This window comes from Canis lupus, chromosome 8 (assembly GCF_048164855.1).
Source record: "Canis lupus baileyi chromosome 8, mCanLup2.hap1, whole genome shotgun sequence".
Taxonomy (NCBI): domain Eukaryota; kingdom Metazoa; phylum Chordata; class Mammalia; order Carnivora; family Canidae; genus Canis; species Canis lupus.
The window spans coordinates 66,766,209-66,785,795 of NC_132845.1; the positions used below are offsets into that span (position 1 = coordinate 66,766,209).

At 50.9% G+C, this 19,587-nt stretch overlaps 3 long non-coding RNA genes across 8 annotated transcripts in view; 2 read left to right on the top strand and 1 right to left on the bottom strand.

The window, feature by feature from the left end:
- LOC140638905 (uncharacterized) overlaps window positions 1-19,587 on the top strand; it is an 81,613-nt gene that overhangs the window by 31,521 nt on the left and 30,505 nt on the right. The window lies entirely within an intron of this gene.
- On the bottom strand, window positions 1,222-9,864 carry LOC140638902 (uncharacterized). 5 transcript variants are annotated; one of them, XR_012035848.1, is made up of 4 exons: window positions 9,647-9,864; window positions 7,568-7,777; window positions 2,970-3,164; window positions 1,222-2,504 (listed from the first exon to the last, which is right to left on the bottom strand). It is a non-coding gene; the product is annotated as an uncharacterized lncRNA (long non-coding RNA). The 5 variants fall into 5 exon arrangements; XR_012035850.1 differs by lacking the exon at window positions 1,222-2,504 and having other exon boundaries at window positions 2,536-3,261; window positions 9,647-9,863; XR_012035847.1 differs by lacking the exon at window positions 1,222-2,504 and having other exon boundaries at window positions 2,541-3,164; window positions 9,647-9,862.
- Window positions 9,892-18,866, top strand: LOC140638901 (uncharacterized). Its single transcript, XR_012035846.1, has 3 exons — window positions 9,892-10,526; window positions 13,670-13,879; window positions 16,727-18,866. It is a non-coding gene; the product is annotated as an uncharacterized lncRNA (long non-coding RNA).

The following is a 19,587-nucleotide window of genomic DNA, read 5'->3' on the forward strand; positions in this document are numbered from 1 at the left end:
TCTGCTGAAGAGCACTGACAGTGGCTAATGGCAGGGTCATTGTGGTAGAAAGAGGGACGAGTGTGTGGATTCAGGACTTTTTGGCCTAGACGTGCAGGACTGGTTGCTAGTTTGGATTTGCGTGGGGGAATGCAAGGAAGAGAGAGAGAAAAATCTGAATTTGCTCTGGGGTAGGGAATGCCCCTTATCAAAATGGGAAATATCGGGTGGTCAAGTCAAGCAGGCTTTGCGTTGGGAGGGTTTGGGTCAAGAGTCTCAATCTGGGGATGCCTGGGTGGTTCAGTGGTTGAGCATCAGGTCATGATCCTGGGGTCCAGGAATTGAGTCCTGCACTGGGCTCCCTGCAGGGAGCCCCCTCTGCCTATGTCTCTGCCTCTCTCTCTGTGTCTCTCATGAATAAATAAATAAAATCTTTTAAAGTCTCAATCTGGTGAAAATATCCTTCCTACCTTATTCTAGGAAATAGGCATGCAATGTTACATTTTTAAAAGTTGGTGACTCAGTGCTGTACTACAGTTTTGCAAGATATTACCATAAGGCAGGGAGGAGGGGAGAACAGAATAAAGGGGATATGGGATCTCTTCATATTATTTCTTACAACTGCATGTGAATCTCCAATTATCCCAAAATTAAAAGTTTAATTAAAAAAATTGGTGACCCAGAAAATCAGGATGTGAATGGAACGATAGGCAGCTCCAGGCAGGTGTTACTCATTTGTATTCATAAGTTCTTAAATCTGAAAGGGGTTTAGGGGCAGCTCGCACAGGGGACACAGCCCAGTGAAGGGGCCATGCGTGGCGTCTAAGGGGACAGTGGTGGCCACTGTGGCACCTGAGCATCTTTCCTAGGGTCCTCGAGCTGGAGACTAATGGGGTGGAGAACAGCTCATCTCTCCAAGGCCCTGCCAGTGAGGGGTGTGGACTTCACCAAGGAAAGTTCTGTGAGGAAAGTGATCTGGGCACCCAGTTCCTGTAGTAGTTTCTGGTCACTTCAGCAGGGGGTGAGCACAGGGTACTTTGGGCCTGGACACCATGAGGAGGAAGAGAGACAGAATGACTCCTGTTGGCCTCTACTTTTATGCTTCCGTTAGGTAGATTCAGGCTCCTGGGGGTAGGGGTGGGGGGAGCATTTCATCTTGATATTTGCAGATTTATTCACAGAACTCCCCACACATCTGGAGGAGAATATATGACTTGCCCCCTAGAGGAAATAGTTAAATGAATCGCTAAAGCACAAAATGTTCCTGTAAAATTGCTTCCATATTTTATTAGACGCAGATGAGCATGAATTATTGTGAAGCCAACAGGAGGGTTTGCAAATTGGGTTCTTGCCTTTCCATAAACAGCTCTTCCACACCTAGATCATTATGGAAAAGCTTTAACAGAACATTGGTTTGGGATAGGGGCATTGAATAATTCATTCGCTCATCCATCCATCCATCCATCCATCTATCCAACATTTACTGGGCACCCACTGTATGCCAGTAATGTCAGCTAACTGGCAGCTACAGGTGTTATTCTCACTGACCTACCTCTAAATGAGTCCTTTTGAAATGAGCTCACTTGGGGGTTGGAATGTTATGGGAGGGACACCTTTTGTGGGGAAGGGACTCCCTGTCACGCATCCCAGAGGGCCACTGTCCACAGAGAAGTTACTTTTTCATGTACCCCTCAACAGTTAAAAATGCTCCCTCACCTTGAATTCTTCTTTCTTAAAATCTGCTCATTTATGTCAAGGTGTGAAATTTCTTGCAGGAAAAAAATGGACCCGGTTGTGCAAAACTGCCTTTCGCGTTATTTGTTTCTTATCTTCTGTGTGGCTCTGCCAAACTGATCACAGCTGGGCATCTGAAGGATCTGCTTTCTGCTCAGAATGCCCAGCTTGGGGCAGGGAGCAGAGAGCAGGGGATGAGAGGACAAATATCGCTTATTTCTCCTCCTCTGTCTGGAAGTTAGGCATAACAGTGAGGCTCGTAGGATCATTGGAGCAACCAGGGACTAGTACACAATGCTCCCTCGGCCACCATGGACAAGTGAGTAAGGGGAGGATTTTCTCTACCAGCCCTGGCCTGAGCTGGGGATGGGAGTGGTGGTTGCCCCTGACATGGCTGGGCAGATGTTGGCTCAGTGGAGGGCTGGGCCCTCACCCCAACGGGATCCAGAGCTTCTAAGCTTGTCAGAGGCACTGCAAACTGTCTTCTGGGAGGGGGGCATGGAATCTTCGCCAAGGGAGGCTTCTTGAGGAAAAGCAAAAAGTGGGAAGGACACCCAGAGGTGCCACCTGTTGCATGGAAGTCCTTTACCATATTGATGTGTGGGGCTCTTACAGCACCTGCAGGCTGGGCTGGAGCGGGGCCGTCCCATCTCCTCCAACTTGTGAGCATGGAAACAGCTCAGTGAGACCAATAATGTGTCCAGGATTTCCCAGTGATTGGTGGAGGTTAAATTTGACTTGCTATACTTCTCTGCACCACGGCTTCCCAGGCAGGAGCTGTGTGATGACCTCTTTCAAAGGCAAAAAAAAAGAAAAAGAAAGTGTTGCTAAACATGTTTTGGGAGTCCTCTGTGAGGAGACCACTGGGCAGGAAAAGGTGCCCTCCACTGCATCTATTTTCTGGTGAGGTGAGGTGTGGAGGAGGAGGATTGGGGAGTGTCTGGAAGCATCTTCTCCCATCTGAGGGCTGCAATTTATGATCAAGCCAGGCAGACACAATGGTTATCCTCTTGATTACAAGTAGTGGACACCTGGACTCAGAAATGCAGGAAACAGAGTTGGGCATTCATACTAAATTCTCCCAAAATTGAGAGGGCTCAGGGAACCCGAGAGTGGGTGGAGGGAGGTGGCAGTGTCTGGTTCTTAGCAGTTGAATGCTCATCAAAAGACCCTTTGGTTCAAACTTTCAAATCATATTGAAATAATTCTTCAGAATGTCTATTTTGGTAAATAGAATAGGATAAATATGGTTGCACCTTTATTTGAGTCATTGAGGTCCTGCAGTGTTTCTGGGTCAGGATTTTACTCCTGAAGTCTCACTGTGGTGTTCTGGAAATGCCCTGGTCTCGGCATCAGAAGACCCAGCCCCCCTTCGGGTGGCTGTGTGACTTCTGGCAGGGCACAATGTTTCCCTCTGTACAAGTTACAAGTTTGAGCTACAAGTTTTCCCTCTGTAACAGCAAAAGAGAATAGTGTTCACTTTATGGATCATCCAAGGGTGTTGTAAAGTTGACATTGAATGAGCTTCTCAACTTGACTTCTAGATCCCTGTGCAAACACAAATTGGTGCAATCAACCAGAGGAGAGAGGAGACAGGACCAAATGTCTTTTTTAAACCCAAATTAGGCTTGTCTATAGTCAGGGTTCTCCAGAAAAATAGAACCAATAGATTCTATCTATCTATCATCTATCTATCATCTATCTATCTTCTATCATCTATCTATCTCTCATCTATTATCTACCATCTACCTATATCATCTATCTGTCTACCTATCAAACTATCTACCTATCAGATACCACGGAGATTTATATAATGAGGAATTGGCTCAGGTGACTATGGAGGCTGAGAAGTCCTGCTCTCTGCCATCTAACACTGGAGGCCCAGAAAAGCTGATGGTATAAAATAAGATGAGATGAGATATTTCAGCTCCAGCAGTGAGTCAGGAAAAAAGTAGCAAATTCCTCTTTCCTCTGTCTTTTGTTCTTTTCAGGCCCTAAATGGATCGGATGAAGCCCACCCCACGCTGGGGAGGGCCATCTCCTTTCCTGAGTCCACACCTTCAAACACAAATCTCATCCAGAAACACCCTCACAGATATACCCAGAAATCATGTTTAATCTGGGTGCCCCATGGCCAGTCAAACTGACACATAACATTAAATCGACATCACCATCTGGAAAGCTTCTTTCCATTCATGAAATTGGAGGCATGGTCTTTGGCAGCTCAGCTCGTTTCCTGAGGCAGGGGAGGAAATGTTGGGAGCTCTGGGGCAGCTGTCAGGGATGAGGGATTCCAAATGCCAAAAGATGGGAAAAGCACATGAAGAAGCATCAGTGGGCGACATTCTTTGAGAGCCGTAGCACAGATCAGAATATCTTTTGATAGTTTTTATGTCATGGGTGTGTTTCTTTGAAGGTGACGCCACCTGGAGCCCTGGGATGAACTCGGATTACATTTAGAGAGTTATTCTCAGAATCTGAGAACTGAGTGTTACATTCAGTTGCAGCCTGTATGGTACATAATCACTCAGTACCTGAGCTATTGTATAATAAAGAATCTGACTGGCCTTTGTTCCTGGTTCCAGGAAGGGAGCTTCTAAGTCCTTGGAAATTTCTGAGTTGTTGGGAGTGTGTGTTAGTCATGGTGGCCTCCTTGAATGAGGCCTGAGTTTGATGTTAATGAAATGACTAAGGATGGGGGCTGGCCAAACCACAGAGACTAACCAGGTGATGAGTAGGTTGTGGCTTCAAGCGGGGGAATATCACCTTGTTATGGTCGGAATGTTTGGGGCTCCTCCAATTCATGTGTTGAGATCCTAATTCTCAGTGTGATGGTAGGAGGAAGTGGGGCCTTCAGGAGGTGATCAAGCCTTGAGGGTGGAACTCCCATGAATGTGATAGTGTCCTTATAAAAGAGACCCCACAGGGGCACCTGGGTGGCCCACTGGTGAGTGTCTGCCTTTGGCTCAGGTCATGATCCCGACGGGGTCCTGGGATCAAGTCCCACATCAGGCTCCCTGCAGGGAGCTGCTTCTCCCTCTGCCTATGTCTCTGCCTCTCTCTGTGTCTCTCATGAATAAATAAATAAAATCTAAAAAAAGAGAGAGAGAGAGAGACCCCACAGAGCTCCCTCACCCCTTCAGCCATGTAAGAACACAGTACAAAGATGGCCATATAGGAACCAGATGTACCAGGAATCTGGTTCATGCCAGACCCAAGGCTGGGCGAAGCTTCTTGGTTGGTGGATCATAGGTGTGCTGGAGGGTGACATGCCCAGATTCCATGGGGAGAGGGCACGGAAGCCGGGTATCCAAGTCCCTCCCAGACCTCACCCTCTGCAGCTCTTCGTTTGTCTGGTTCTGATCTGTAACTTTTATAATAAAACCGTAATCAGTAGTACAGCACTTACCTGAACTCTGTGAGTTATTCTAGCAAATTATTGAACCCGATGGGGGTCACAAAATCCGTCCTCATCCCCCCCACGATTTGTGGCCATTTGGTCAGAATTGCGGTGGCCTGGGGATCCCTGAGCCTGTGCCTGGTGATTGAAGTGGGAGCGATCTTGTGGTGGGGGGGTCGTGCCCTTAAACCTGAGGAATCTGTGCTAACTCCAGGCGGCTAGAAGTACATTGCGGTAACCGCAGAGCCAAGAGAACCCCATATCTTATATCATCTCTTTTCCACCCAGAAATATTTTTCGAGAGCTTATTTTGTGTCAGGCATGGTGGTGGGTGCCATACATACCACCTCACTGCTGAATGTCATGTTACTAAAGGAATTTGTGAGGCTTGGAACACCACTAGTGTCAAAGGGGCGATGTTGTGAAAAACACATTGAGATCGGAATTACTATTTTTAGGATGAGGCACAGATTTGGAGGGGCCAGATTTCCACATACATTCATTAAACCAAGGAAGTCTAAAAGCTTCACGAAGTTAAGGCCTGGGAAGTAATTCTCAGCCTCGCCTGAGGAGGTACCCATTTGTGAAGACCAAGTTGTTTCCGGGGGGAGAAAGGAGGCTGGTGGCAGATGTCCCTGCTCTGCACTTAGGATCTCCTGCGATGTCCCAGTTGGGGGTGAGTTTGCCGTGGGGGAAGCTCTCACACTGTGAGGGCAGGGTAAGCTGTTGGCAGGGGTGTGAGGACTGCAAGGGACATGGCATGTCCAGAGCAGAAGGGAGGGCTTGGGGACGTCCCGAGTCCTCGGGGGTGGGGGGCCCTGGGCAGAGATGCACGGAGGGATGAGAGTCTGCAGACTCCACAAGCTTGTGGTTCCTGGGCCTGGAAGCCAGGGCCTCAGTTCTGAGAAGGCCAGTCTCTTGGTCCCACAGGAGCATCAGGTTGGGCTTCATTTGTTAAAAAGCATCTCAGCAGTTGGGGAAAATGAGTCACAGTGGACTACACTGCCCCTCCCCAGTTAGGGACAGTTGAACAACATTTGGAGATTCGGATGTGGTGGGCCAGGTACTTATGAGAACTTCCCGAAGGTGGGAGTTGCTGAAAACACTGGATTTCCTTACACAATAGAGTGGCTCCCGATTCTCACAGTTAGACTCACCAGAGGCGGGGGTGGAAAAGACACCCTCTCAACAGCCTCTAAGACCAATGGAAAGGGAGCATGCTGAGCACCAGACAGGCTCGCAGACATCATGCGGGTGTGCCCAAGCCTCTGAAGCAACCCTACAACCAGTGGGTGGGGTGATCAGCAATCCCCTCCAGAGCCAGCTGGGGCTGGAGGAAAGCACCGTGTCCCCAACCTGCTAACGGGGGGCTGGGGTGGGTCAGCAGCCCTGGTATTTCACAGAACCACTCAGGGGCTTTTCAGAAATCTGGGAGTGGGGATGGCCTGACACTTTCCTCAGGTCTTCAGCAAAAAACATCCAGGAGCCGACAAACCCCACAAGGGAAGGATGTGCCTCCCTCTCCCAACATCAGACACAGACCCTGGAGGGTGGAGAGGAAATGCCAACCCCAAGAATTTCCTCCTATCTCTCTGCTCTGCCGTTCTGCAACAAAAGCTTTATCCTCAATTGGCTCCCCCTTATGGTTCCACATCATCTACCTCGCTTCTTCATGTCCCATCATCCAGATGGTGACGGGAGGCTCTGTCCCACATCCAGGCATGAGTCCCAAGATCCATCTGGGCCTGTAGCCAGGGGAATGGACATGCTAGTAGGTTTATGTCCACTGAGACTCCAACTGAGCCAGTCTGTGGTGGGCTGAGTTGTGTTCCCTCTCAATTCATATGTTGAAAATCTAACCCTCAAGTAGCTAAGAATGTGCTATGTGGATATGGGGCCTTCAAAGGGTTAATTAAGGTAAAAAGAGGTCATTAGGGTGGGTCCTAATCCAGCAGGACTGGCGTCCTCGACTAGGGTCCTTACGAGAAGAGGAGACCAGGACAGACACAGACACACATAGAGGGGCACCCAGGTGAGGACACACGGAGCCATCTATATGCCAAGAAGAAGGGCCTCAGAGGGAACCAGCCCTGCTGACACTGTGATCTTGGACTTGCAGCCTCCAGAAATGCAAGAAATAAATGCCCGTTGTCTGATATGGGCACATATATGCCCTCCCATATATGCCCTCCCATATGTGGTACTTTGTCATGGGGCCCCTGGCAAACCTTAATACCTGGCCTCGACATCTGGGGTAGATTCACCTTCCTCAAAGCACATGGACAGTACCCATGGGCAAGAGCAGCAGCCCAATGGGAATCTGGGATCTGTTAGGAGAAGGGAAGGGGACCCAGAGTAGACTCTACAAAGATCTCCCACGATGGAGAAGAAGAGACACTCTCCATCTTGTTCTAGGTCTTTCTTTTTTAACCCAGCACCAGATTTAAGACTCACCGATGTTGCTGGTATGTCTCCTTCACCTTCTCTGGTTGCTGGGTTGAGTTCCACGGTACGTGCTGCCGTGTGGGATTCCTCTGTTTCCCGGAGCGGGAGGGTGCTGGCTGCCTTCCATTCCCTCATTCTGCTCCTCCAGCTCTGTCCCCAGCAGGCTGCCCTGTATGGACCCCAATGATGGTCCTCTTGCTCTCTGGCTTCCAACTGGGTCTGGCGGGCAAGGGGAGGGCAGGGCGGTTCTTTCTGGGGCTCCTTCTGGCAGCAGCACTGTACCTGACTGAGTCTTGCTCATCCACACCTCTTCCCATTTGGGTTCATTCACTGCTCCCTTCCTTCCTCCCTCAGGCCTGGGTAATAGCCCTGCTGCTCTGAACCTGGGTCTTCTGCACTTTCTCTGGGGTTTCCCTGTACCCACACTTCTATAAACCCATTTGCAAATGAACCCTCAAATGGTCCTGATTTGGCCATACCACCTGTTTCCTGCAAAGACCCTGAGGGATCCAGCCTGGGTTCCTTCCACAACCTGCCATCTCAAACAGGTCCCTGATGGGTGTCCTGGCATGGGTCCCTTCCTGGAGTGAGAGGCAGCTCTCCAGGACAGAACCTGACAGTCCTCCTCATCAGTGCCACCCCAGTCTGCCATGCACAAGAGCTCCCATGGCCCTGGGTTTTCATCCACATTTAATAGTATCCTGATTCTTGTCTATTCCGCGGATAAAAGTGGTATCTCCCTGTTGCCTTCATCTGCATGTACTTGTTAGCCACTTGGGCTTTCCCTTTGCCTGTTCATGACTTTTGATCTACCTGAATTTCTTTCTTTTTTTAAAAGATTTTATTTACTTATTTGACAAAGGGAGAGAGAGCACAAACAGGGGGAGTGGCAGGCAGGGGCAGAGGGAGAACCAGCCCCCCTGCCAAGCATGGAACTCGATCCCAGGATCAGGACCTGAGCTGAAGGCAGCTGAAGGTGATGCTTAACCAACTGAGCCACCCAGGCACCCCATGTATCTGAATTTCTTGACCCTGTATTGGTCTTGGTACTCCTAAAACATGCCCTGGGGGCTTGGGGTGGGGGTTATCTTGACTGTGAAATAAGACTTCCTTCTGTATTTGATAGACTAAAACTTTAAAAAAAAAAAAAAAAAGAACAAGTTCCATTAAAAAAAAAAACAAACAAACACAATTACTTTTAAACTGAGGTAGGAACAGGGGCACTGCTGAGCAACACAGCCTGGACATAAACCAGCAGAGGGGTGACCTCTGGGTCCCACTGCTTGGCTGTTTGGGACCAGAGCTACTCACTCAGGAGCAGGCCTGCTCTGGGGGAAGGACCCCCGAAAGGCTGCCTGTAAGAGGAGACAGCCCCAGCTTCCTGCATTGCAGTGTAGTCCTGGGAGGCCTCAGGTCAGCACATCTGTGACCTCGGGCAAGCAGGGTGGATGGTTGGGGAGGCTGGCTCCCCATCCAGAAGGCTCTCTGTATTAGTACTGCCAACGGGAGGCTTGAAACAACAGGGATTTACTCTGCCGGGGCTCCGGGGCTCCAGAGGCCAGAAGCCCAACATCAAGTTGTCTGCAGGGCCGTGCTCTGTCTGAATGCTCCAGGGAGAGAATCTGTTCTGGTCTCTCCAGCTTCTGGCGGTTCCTGGCACTCCTTGATCTTCCTGGGCTGGTCAACCTCACTAGTCTCTGCCAGTCCTCCCCTGGCCTTTGTCCCTGCGGCTCTCTGGGTCCTCCTGTGTCTCTGAGGAGGAGACTCTCACTGGATTGGAGCCCACCATAAATCAGTATGATCTCAGCTCTAACCTCAATCATTCCTCTGCAAAGACCCTATTTCCAAAGAAGACCATATTCTGAGGTTCCAGGTGGACATGGATTTGGGGGGACACTTATTCAGTCCCTTAGGCCCTCTACAGGTGAATCAATTGGCAGACAGACCAAAGGGGCCAAAAGAGGCCACCACGAGCTGGGGAGGGCAGTGGGGCCAGCCCAGTGGGAAGAGGGAGTATTTATATACTCTTGCTCAGTGTCCCCACGCAGAGAAGGTCCAGAGCCACTGCCCCCTTGACCATGGTGATACCCTCACACTCTTCCTGGAGACCCTTGGCCTTTCCTGTGGTCCGATGTTGGCACAAGCTAGGTTCTGAGCCGAGAGCGGGATGCTCATCCCGGGCTGGAGCAGAGAGCTGCTGTGGTCCACACCACCCTCACGGCTGCAGGAGCAGAGGAAGTGTGGGCCCTGGCTTGGTGAGGTGAGGGATTGCATTCCAAAGGGCAGACGGGTTCTGTCTCCAGGCAACTTGTAATTCTTTTGTTCTGAGAAGAAAAGCAGAGCTGCACACTGGAGAGGGGGGCTGGGCCCCTGAGAGTTCTGAAGCCAGAACGGGCTCACCTCCTGGCCCTAACTACGCTCCGGGCCTGTGAGGGCATCCGGTGGGCACCACTAACACGAATGGGACCAGAGCAGAGGCCGGGTCCTGCTGTCCATGTCCCGGGGCTGGCAGAGGAGGGAGGCCGGCTCCTCAAGTGAGAGGCAGGAGCACTGTCCCTTCTTCCGCACCTCACACCTCGCACCTCGAGGCTCCAGGCTCCTGCCCAGGGAGGAGCCGGGAGAGGCGGTCTTCGGTTTCACGGTAGCACCCAGCCCTCGACGATCACGGAGGTCACCGGCCCACCAGGGCAGGGAAGGGTGGACAGCGTGGCTCTCCCGGTGTATCCCCGGAAGGCAGAAGTGAGAACAGGATTTCCTATCTTATAGGCCAAGCTGAGAGCAGAGGGGGGAGCTTCCCTTGGGGACCAGAGGGTTTCTGGGTCTGCCAGGAGGGGATGGGCTGTGGCCTTTGGCTCTGCCCCCACTAAGCACCACAGAGGCCTCCTGGGACCAGTGCCGAGCAGTGTGGATGGCTGGCCAGCGGGTGGTGGGTGGTGCTGGGATGCCAGCTGCCCCTCTACAGCCACAGGTACCAGGCTGGGGACTGAAGGTGGCCCTACGGCAGAGCAATGGTGGTGATGCTCAGGGGGTGGTGCCGGTTTGGGACTTCTCAGGAGGCCCTCTTCTCACCTTTGCTCTCTGTGATGGAACTTGGTCCAGCGGCAAGTGGCCTCTCCATGCATCTGCCTGCATCCTTGGGAGGCAAGCTGGAGGCTGTGGATGAGAAGCTTCAGGATCCAGGCAGGGCCTCAGCTCACCCAGGGAGGAGAGCAGGTTTTCCTCTCTCCTGGTTTTGCAGGAGGGCTGTCCTTAGGGCGGGAGGGCCGTGGCTGTCCCTGGAGTCAGGAGGGAGATGAGCTCAGGATGGCAGATCTTGAACGAGGGGTTGATCTGAGCAAACACCGGAGGATTGGGGGGGGGGGGAGGGGGTCACTGAGACAGGGAGTCTTCAGGTCAACTCCGCAGGGAGTCCCCAAGGTCAGCCCCAGCCACAGCAGGCTGGATGGGGGCTCAGCTCAGGCTCGAGGAGGAGCGTGCTGCAAGTGGGTATAAATAATGAAACATTGCAGCTACTTACAGAACACCATGCGGAGAATGCTTGTGGATTCTCTTTGATGTCTCCTCTTCACCTGTGGAGTGTCTGTCTCCTGTGTTCCCACCTGCTGGGGAAGCCGAGACTCCAGGCTGGCTGTTTGGAGCTTGGTTCATGGTTGGGCTGATTGCTCCGGAGGCAGTTTGACATCCAAGCTTCTGCTTGCTCCTCGTGTGCCCCAGTCGGGGGGGATTTGCTGGGGGTTGCTCCCACAGCGCCCCTTGCCTCCTGGCCACACACACTGGTGTGTAGTACAGACAACCCCAGGCAGGAAAAGAGAAACCACTCCGGGTATTGAAACAGAGTGAATTTGTTGGTTATCCAAGTGATTAGGGAGCAGAGAAGCCAAGAGGGTAAAATGAGGCAACTCAGAGATTATCAACCTGGAAGCTGCAACCACCCCTGGGATTGGTAAGACCAATGGAGGTAGTGGTTTTACTGGAGCCCAGTGTCTGGGGCTTGTTGTCAGGAGAAGGGATCAAGGAGGGAATTATTGTGTAGCAGGCGCCAGAGCAATGGAGGAGGAACGGCCATCCTGCAGCCTCCACCAGACAGTGGGGGCCAGGTCTTGGCTCCTTCTTCCATCCTTGCCTCCCAGTCTTTAAAAAAAAAAAATTAGTATAAAATACACATAACAAAATTTGCCGTCTTAACCACGTTTAAGTGTATGGCTTAGTGGCATTAAGTGCATTCATATTGTTGTGTGACCATCACCACCATCCATCTCCAGAACTTTTTCATCTTCCCAAACTGAAACTCTATCCCCATCAAATACTGACTCTGTCATTGTCTTCCCCCAGGCCCTGGCTCCCACTTTCTATTTCCAGTTTCTATGGATTTAACTGCTTTAAAATATTTTATTCATTCATTCATTCATTTGGAGAGCATGAGTGGGGGGACGGGCAGAGGGAAAGGAAGAAGAAAAATCTTAGGTGGACTCTAGGCCCAGCGTGGAGCCCATCACAGGGCTCGATCTCATGACCCCAAAATCATGACCTGAGCCAAAACCGAGAGTCAGACACTTAACTGACTGAGCCACCAAGGTGCCCCTGGACTACATTACCTAACGTATAAGTGTGATCATACGGTGTCTCTTTAGGTTTGGCTTATTTCACTTAGTCTAACATCCTCAAGGTCCATCTGTGTTGTGACAAGTGCCAGAACGTCCTTCCTTTTAATGGCTGAATAATATCCCACTGGATGGCTAGACCACATTCTGTTTATCTGTTCATCTGTTGATGGACGCTTGGCCTGCCTCCACCTTTTGGCTCCTGTGAATAACACTTCTATGAACACAGCTGTACAAATATATCTTGGACACTCTGCTCTCTATTTTTTGGATATGTACCCGGAACTGGCATTGCTGGATCCTATGGTAATCCCAGTTTTAATTTTTTGAGGAGCTGCCATACTGTTTCCGGCATGGCTGCACTGATTTACATTCCCACCAACAGCACACAGCGGGCCACTTTTCTCTGCATCTCTGCCAACACTTGTTAGTTTCTATTGTCGTTGCTGCTTTAAATAGTAGCCATCCTAATGGGTGTGAGGTGGTATCTCATGATTTTGACTTAGATTTCTCTAATGATTAGTGATGTTGAGCATCTTTTCTTGTGTCACCTTTCAAGTCTTGCACTAGTGCCTCCCACTGACTAAACCTATCTAGAAACCAGAGGGCAAGGGAGCATGGGAAATGTGGTTTTCTGCCCAAGTGAACAGGGAAAGGCACAGGCTGGGGATGGGGGGCAGAGAGGTACTGTAAAAACAGCAAATATCAGGGATCCCTGGGTGGCTCAGCAGTTTAGCGCCTACCTTTGGCCCAGGGCGCCATCCTGGAGTCCTGGGATCGAGTCCCATCGGGGTCCCTGCATGGAGCCTACTTCTCCCTCTGCCTGTGTCTCTGCCTCTCTCTATCTCTCTCTGTCTCTCATGAATAAATTAAATCTTAAAAAAAAAAAAACCCAGCAAATATCAGTGTCTATAATAAGGGACTTCAGGGTCTCCCATGCATATTAATGTCCTGAGGAGTACACTAAACCCCTACAAAGGGATGGACCCGCCAAGATTTCACAGAAAGGAAGCAGCAGAGCTGGGGTTTGAACCTGAGCGTGTCTGACTCCCAAACCAGTGCTCTTCCCACTCAGTGATTTCTGCTGCCCATGTGGGGCTGGCAAGAATGGGGATCACTGGTTATGAACATGCCATGGCTTTTCACACCTCAGCAGCTTTGCTCATGCTGGTCCCCCTGCTTTGAATGCTTTTCCCTCCTTTCCCATCTGGAAAACTGATGCTTACTCTCAGCAGCTCAGCTCAAATGCCAACTGCTATAACCTGAGCCCTGGGGAGAACAAACCTGACAAGTTTGTTATTGCTTCAGTCTGTGTAAATAGCACAGAACAGTGATGGGGCCTCTGTCTTCACGCCACACTGGGTCCCTGGTGTTTGTCTCTTCCCAGCATACTGTCCCTGTACTTCTGATGACTCTGAGTTTCCTCTAGGGCTCTCTTCCCTCATTTTGTGTGGATTGGTGGTGCTGACACCACTCATTCCCAAGCTCATCATTCAATCCATCTTCTCAGGTCATAGAGATTTTCACTGAGCCTGTGGACAAGAGGGACCATCCTCCACAGAGCTGGCAAAGCTGTGATGACATCGCATGGGAGAGGCCTGTCTGAGAATGAAGCCAACAGAAAGGAAGGCAGCAGTCTTGGGCTGCAGCACTAGAGAGTCTTGACAACATTGTTTCTATGCCTGGATACAGCTGTATCCTGTAGCATCCTCACCTCCGGGTACGAAAAAGTTCCCTCTTTATGTGAGGCCAAGTTGTGTTGAGATTTGAATCACTTACCACTGGAAGTCATGATGGATGGATGTGCCTTGGGCCAAAGCCCTGGCCTTTACACACATTCCTGATTCGATGGTTCCTGGCCCAGCAGCTCTGTAGATCTTGCCCCCAGGACAAGTGGTCCTTCTGAATACCCCCAGAGCATAGAGACCAGCTGACCAGACATTGGTGGGATACCACTTGGGAAGTTTTAAGTCAGGAGGGCACAGGTTTAGTGAGTTGCCCAACAAGGCCTGTAGGTAGTAGATGGTGGATCTGGGACTGCACCAGATATTGGACCCCTTGGCCACTTTGCACAAAGCTCCGCCTCTGGTGAGGGCTATAGGGGGATATCCTTGTTAGGTAGGATGACAAAGATATCCTTGTTTTTTAAATGGCCACAGAGCCAACAGAGCTATACGTGGTAAATGGCTGCAGTGTCGGGACTCTGAGTCTCAGTGGTCCTGCCCTGGCTGAGATAGGCTTCTCTCTGTCCCAGGGCCCAGGAGGGCCACTACTGGGCACATGGTGCTTTGTGCTTCAAGGACAAAGCTGGAATGAGGCCCTAGCATCCCAGTGCCTCGTCAGCTCTGTGCCATTCCCCATCCTCCCTGGGCACTTTGCACATTCAAAAGCTATTTTAGAAGTAGCAGCACATCTGATTCTCTTTAATGCACTTCCAGGCAGCACAGATGTGCATCAATGAAAGAATGTTCCCTGAACCAAAGTGCTTCTGTGGGCCTCATGATCCTCTCCCTTGGCGCTCACTCCCAGGCCAAGAGCCTCCCATGAATCATGCATTAGCTTCTGTGATTGCTGCTCCGAGAGGTGGCAACTCTTACAGAAGGAGGGGGAGTCACTGTATGCTGTGGGAGGCAAAGGGACTGGGTCTCCAGCTGGGAGCAGGGGCAGAGAGCAGGAGGCAGCAGACCCTGTAAAGGGAGGCAGATGTCTGCTAGTGGAGGTGAAGCTTGCAGCGTCCAGAGCCCTGCCACCAGCTCACATGGCGATGGGGCCCTGGCTCCTGCCCTCCCACTCCCGTCCCTGTGTGACAGACTTTATCCTGAATGAAGGGAGGATTTGGCACCCAAGGAACTCCCATATGGAGCCCAGCTTACACGGGGGTGGGGGTGGGAGGGGAAGGGAACCAGCAGATACAAAACAAAGGGGTGGGGGGAAGAACCCTCCACAGGTGAGGAGATGACAAACAACCAGGCTAATGAGAGATGCGGAGCCACACAGCAACTCCCAGATCAAAATAATTGTACAGAGCTCATTAAAACACACAAAGACATAAATTAAGCACTGCAGTCGCCTGTCCCTAAAAATGTGTCTGTCAGACAGACAGATGACTGAGGGAAGATGTCTGATGATTCTGTCGTTTGCAAAAATACATTATTTTGAATTTGAGGGGGAGGCACAAAAATTCGTGATTTAATGTTTAAAGCGATTTTCAAAGTTTTTTGTTTTGTTTTGTTTTGTTTTGTTTTTCCCTCTTAAGCTTAAAAACGTCCCTGGAAAAGAACATGAAGGCATATGTTATTAAGAGATGAAAGTCTCAGGGCACCTTGGTGGCTCAGTGGCTGAGCATCTGCCTTTGGCTCAGGGTGTGATCCTGGGGTCCAGGGATCGAGTCCCACATCGGGCTCCCTGCAGGGAGCCTGCTTCTCCCTCTGCCTGTGTCTCTGTGTCTCTCATGAATAAATAAAATCTTTAAAAAGAGAGAGAGAGAGAGAGACAGAGATAAAAGTCTCTCCCTTGGATGAAATGAAGGCACCAGCCAGGTGGGTGTTCCCAACAGTGGTGGTCTCCGTGGGGAGGGCCCAGGGGATAGCAGGTATTCTTCACTGCGTGGGCAGAGCTCAGACCCAATAGTGCTTTCCACACCAACGGTTCTCTGCTGAAAACTTCCAGGTTCTTTCTCTGGGTCACCACTTCAACCTCCCTCCTGGCCCGTCTCTGTGAGTAGGGAAGGACAGGAGCCACCTGTTTTTGAGGGGGGACCCTCCTGCCCACAGTACTGTCCAGAAAAGGAGCCTCAAGGCAAAGCAGCAGGAGGGATCTGGAGTTTGAGAGCTCAAAGCTCAGACTGTTTGAGGGATTCCCTTTGAGAAAAAGAATACATGAATGCAATACAAACTTGGGTAGGGAAATGAGTATTTATTTAGAATGACAAAGGAAATCACCACGAAGTCCTGAGGCCCTGGGAATCCAGCTCCTTTCCTCCTGCCATCTCTTTAGGCAAGTTACCAGAAGTGTTTGCTGATTTCCTCCTTTTTCTCCCCACCTAGAATACTCTATGACTCCCAGGAACTTCCCGCTCTCACAGGGGCCCAAATAGGAGGTCCTGATGCTGAGGCTTCCTTAGCTTTACCAAAACTCTCCCTCTGGAAATGGGGCTGCTCAGAGACGTTACAGCTCTGCCCTGGCTGGGATTGGCCTCTGGGAGGTCGGGGTTGGGAGTTCCAGGGCTGGAGGCTTTGGAAACACCTAGAATTCTGGGATTTGGGGGCACATGTCTGGAGGTAGCCTGGCATAGCTCTGCAGCTTCAGTCGATGGAAATCTGGCCAAATTGAATTATACTCTGTTCGGAAATAGATCATGTAGCAAGAGGGGGACTGGTAAGCCAGGGCCTGGAGACAGTGGTGGGCAGGGCCATGCAGCGGGGATGGGGCAGGAGGCATCTTGGCTGAGGCATCGAAGCCGGCTTGCCAGGGCTGATCGCTGGCACGGGAGAGAGAGCCTCGGGCTGTGCAGGCCCAGAACCCCTCCCCGCTCAGGTTTACCTCACTCTCCTTGTTCTGATTCCAGGCTAATCAGGCAAATTTGAGGGCATCAGTCATTCTCCGGGAGGCCTGCCTGCTGGCCAAGAAAGTGCGGTTACTCTGTGAGAAAGTCTGTCCACCCACAGTGGCCCCCGGGGGTCATCTGGCTCTCATTGGAGGTCGTCTGCGGGAGAGAGGCTGCTGGCCTGTCAACCTGCACGTCCGACGGCTGTATCTCACCGGGCACATCACTCACCTGGCACTGTGGTTTTTATTTATCACTTTCTTTGAACTTGACTGGTGCCAGTTCACCCCCAAGACAGATGGAGCCGTTTCCTGGTGCCCAGAAAATCGTCTGGTGCTGAGCCAGCTTGATAAATTCACTCGAATGAATGAAAATTAGATTTCTGAGCGTGCTGGGAAGGCTGAACCCAGACGGCAACAAAGTCCCAGGAAAAACCATCGCCTCATGAGGGCCAGTCTAGGGGAGCAGCAGGCCTGTGCTGCGTTCCTCCAGGTGTCACAGCCGGCCACGGGCTTTGAGTGCAAACTGCAACCAAAACAAGGGTATCCCTTTGTTCTGCACTGAACTGTCTCCCTCCAAATTCGTATGCTGGGGGCTAACCCCCAATACCTCAGAATGTGTCTGTATGTGGAGACAGGGTCTTTAAAGAGGTACATGAATGGGGTGCCTGGGTGGCTCAGTTGATTAAGCGTCCGACTCTTGATTTCAGCTTCAGGTCAGGTCATGAGACCTGAGGTCAACAGCCTGCTTGAGATCCTCTCTCTCTCTGCTCCTCCCCTGGCTCGTTTTCTCTCTCTCTCTCTCTCTCTCCCCCTCAAATTAAACAAATAAGTAAACAAAAAATAAAGAGGTCTTCCTTCTAGAGCCTTCTGTGTTCCCTGCTGGCACCATTCTGGCTCCAGAAGGCCCCATTTGCCCCAGCTGTGACTTTCCTCACACCATCTCTGGAGTTAACCACTGACACATGTTTAAAGGACACACCTGAGTGACTCAGTCGGCTGAATGTCCAACTCTTAGCTCTCCCTCCACCTCAAATAAATAAATAAGGGGTGCCTGGGTGGCTCAGTCAGTTAAGTGTCTGCTTTTCGCTCAGGTCATTATCCCAGGGTCCTGGAATCGAACCCCAAGCCACATCAGGCTCCTGGCTCAGAAGGGAGCCTGCTCTTCCCTCTTCCCACTCTCCTCCCTGCTCATGCTCTCTCTCAAATAAATAAATGAAATCTTTATTTTTTTTAAAGATTTTATTTATTTATTCATGAGAGACACAGAGAGAGGGGCAGAGACGTAGGCAGAGGGAAAAGCAGGGTCCATGAGGGAGCCTGATGTGGGACTCGATCCCGGGACCGTGGAATCACACCCTGAGCCAAAGGCAGACGCTCAACTGCTGAGCCACCCAGGCATCCCATTAAATAAAATATTTTAAAAACAAGCAAATAAATGAGTCTTAAAACACACACACACACACACACACAGCTTTCTTTCTCTTTCCCCTTCTGCCCCTCCTGCCCCTCGTGCTTCCTCTCTCTCAAAGGAAAAAAAAAAAACAACACAGGTTTTTGAATTCTCTACTGATGCGAAGTCAACTACTACCCAGTGGGGAGAAGACACTAGGGCCACAGCTGATCACAATTCCATTCACACTTTGTGAGTCAAGATCACGTAGATGTCAAGGCTGTTCATTCCAGAGCTCCCAGGACTGGAGTGCCAGCCCAGCCCTCCATAGTAAGCCCCAACTCCAGCTCCATGCAGGCTTCAAATGATTGACACTCACCTGGGCTGCACTGCCACCACTTTCTGGGGAGTCTGAGCTTCTGCTCGTAAGCATGTTATAGAAGATCAAGTGAAACAGCAGGAAACTGGAGATGGAGAGAGAGAGGGTCACTTCTTAACTGTGTCCCATTTAATATGGGTTCAATATATGTGCATTTGGATTGAAAGATTAGGATGAGGTTATTAGGGTAGCCCTCACCCCGTATAACTGGGTCCTTACAAGAAGAGATTAAGACTCGGACAAACACGGAGGGACAGCCACATGAGGACACTGGGAGGAGACGTCCATCTGCAAGCCAAGGAGAGAGGCCTCAGGACACGCCAACCCTGCCGACACCCTAATATTGGACTTCCAGCGTCTAGACTGAGAGAATAAATGTCCGTAAGTCCAGCCGCCCAGTGTATGGTGCTCTGTTATGGTGGCCCATGCATATTGACACACTTCTCACTCCTGCAGGCCCCTGGGAGTCCTGCTGACACTCCTGGGACTGCCCAGTCCCCGCCACCCCCTTGTCCTCGATTCTATCTCTTGTGTAGGTGGCCATAGCAGCTTCCTCCTCTCTGTGGCCAGAGTGGGTTTCCTAAAGCCCAAACTGACCACCCTCCCTGCTGGCTAGAAGGCCTGGTTTCCACACTGACCAAAGATAAACCCTAAACTGAACATGGCTCTCTGGAGCCCCCTCCTCCCACTACCCACCTATACCACTCATGCTTCCTACCTGGCTACAAACTGTCCGCAGTCCCCCACACCATGCCCTCTCATTCAGGCCTCTGTGACTTGGCGTACTCGTCTTGGACTCTGGCCCCCAGAACCGTGGAATAATGAACCCATGTTGTTTAACCCACCTGGTCCATGGGGCTTTGTGACAGCAGCTCTAGCAGTCCAAGATCAGTGTGCAGGTAGGCAGGTTCCTTTCGGGGCTGTGAGAGAGAATCTGTTCCAGACCTCTTTCCTTGGCTCCTCAGTGGCTGTCTTCTCCCTGCGTGTCTTGCCATGGCCTCCTCCTATGTGAGCATCACTGTGTCCCCATTTGTCCTGAATGAGGATACAGGTCATACTGAATTAGGACCCCTACTAATGACCCCATCTTAACTAATTACGTCTGCAACGA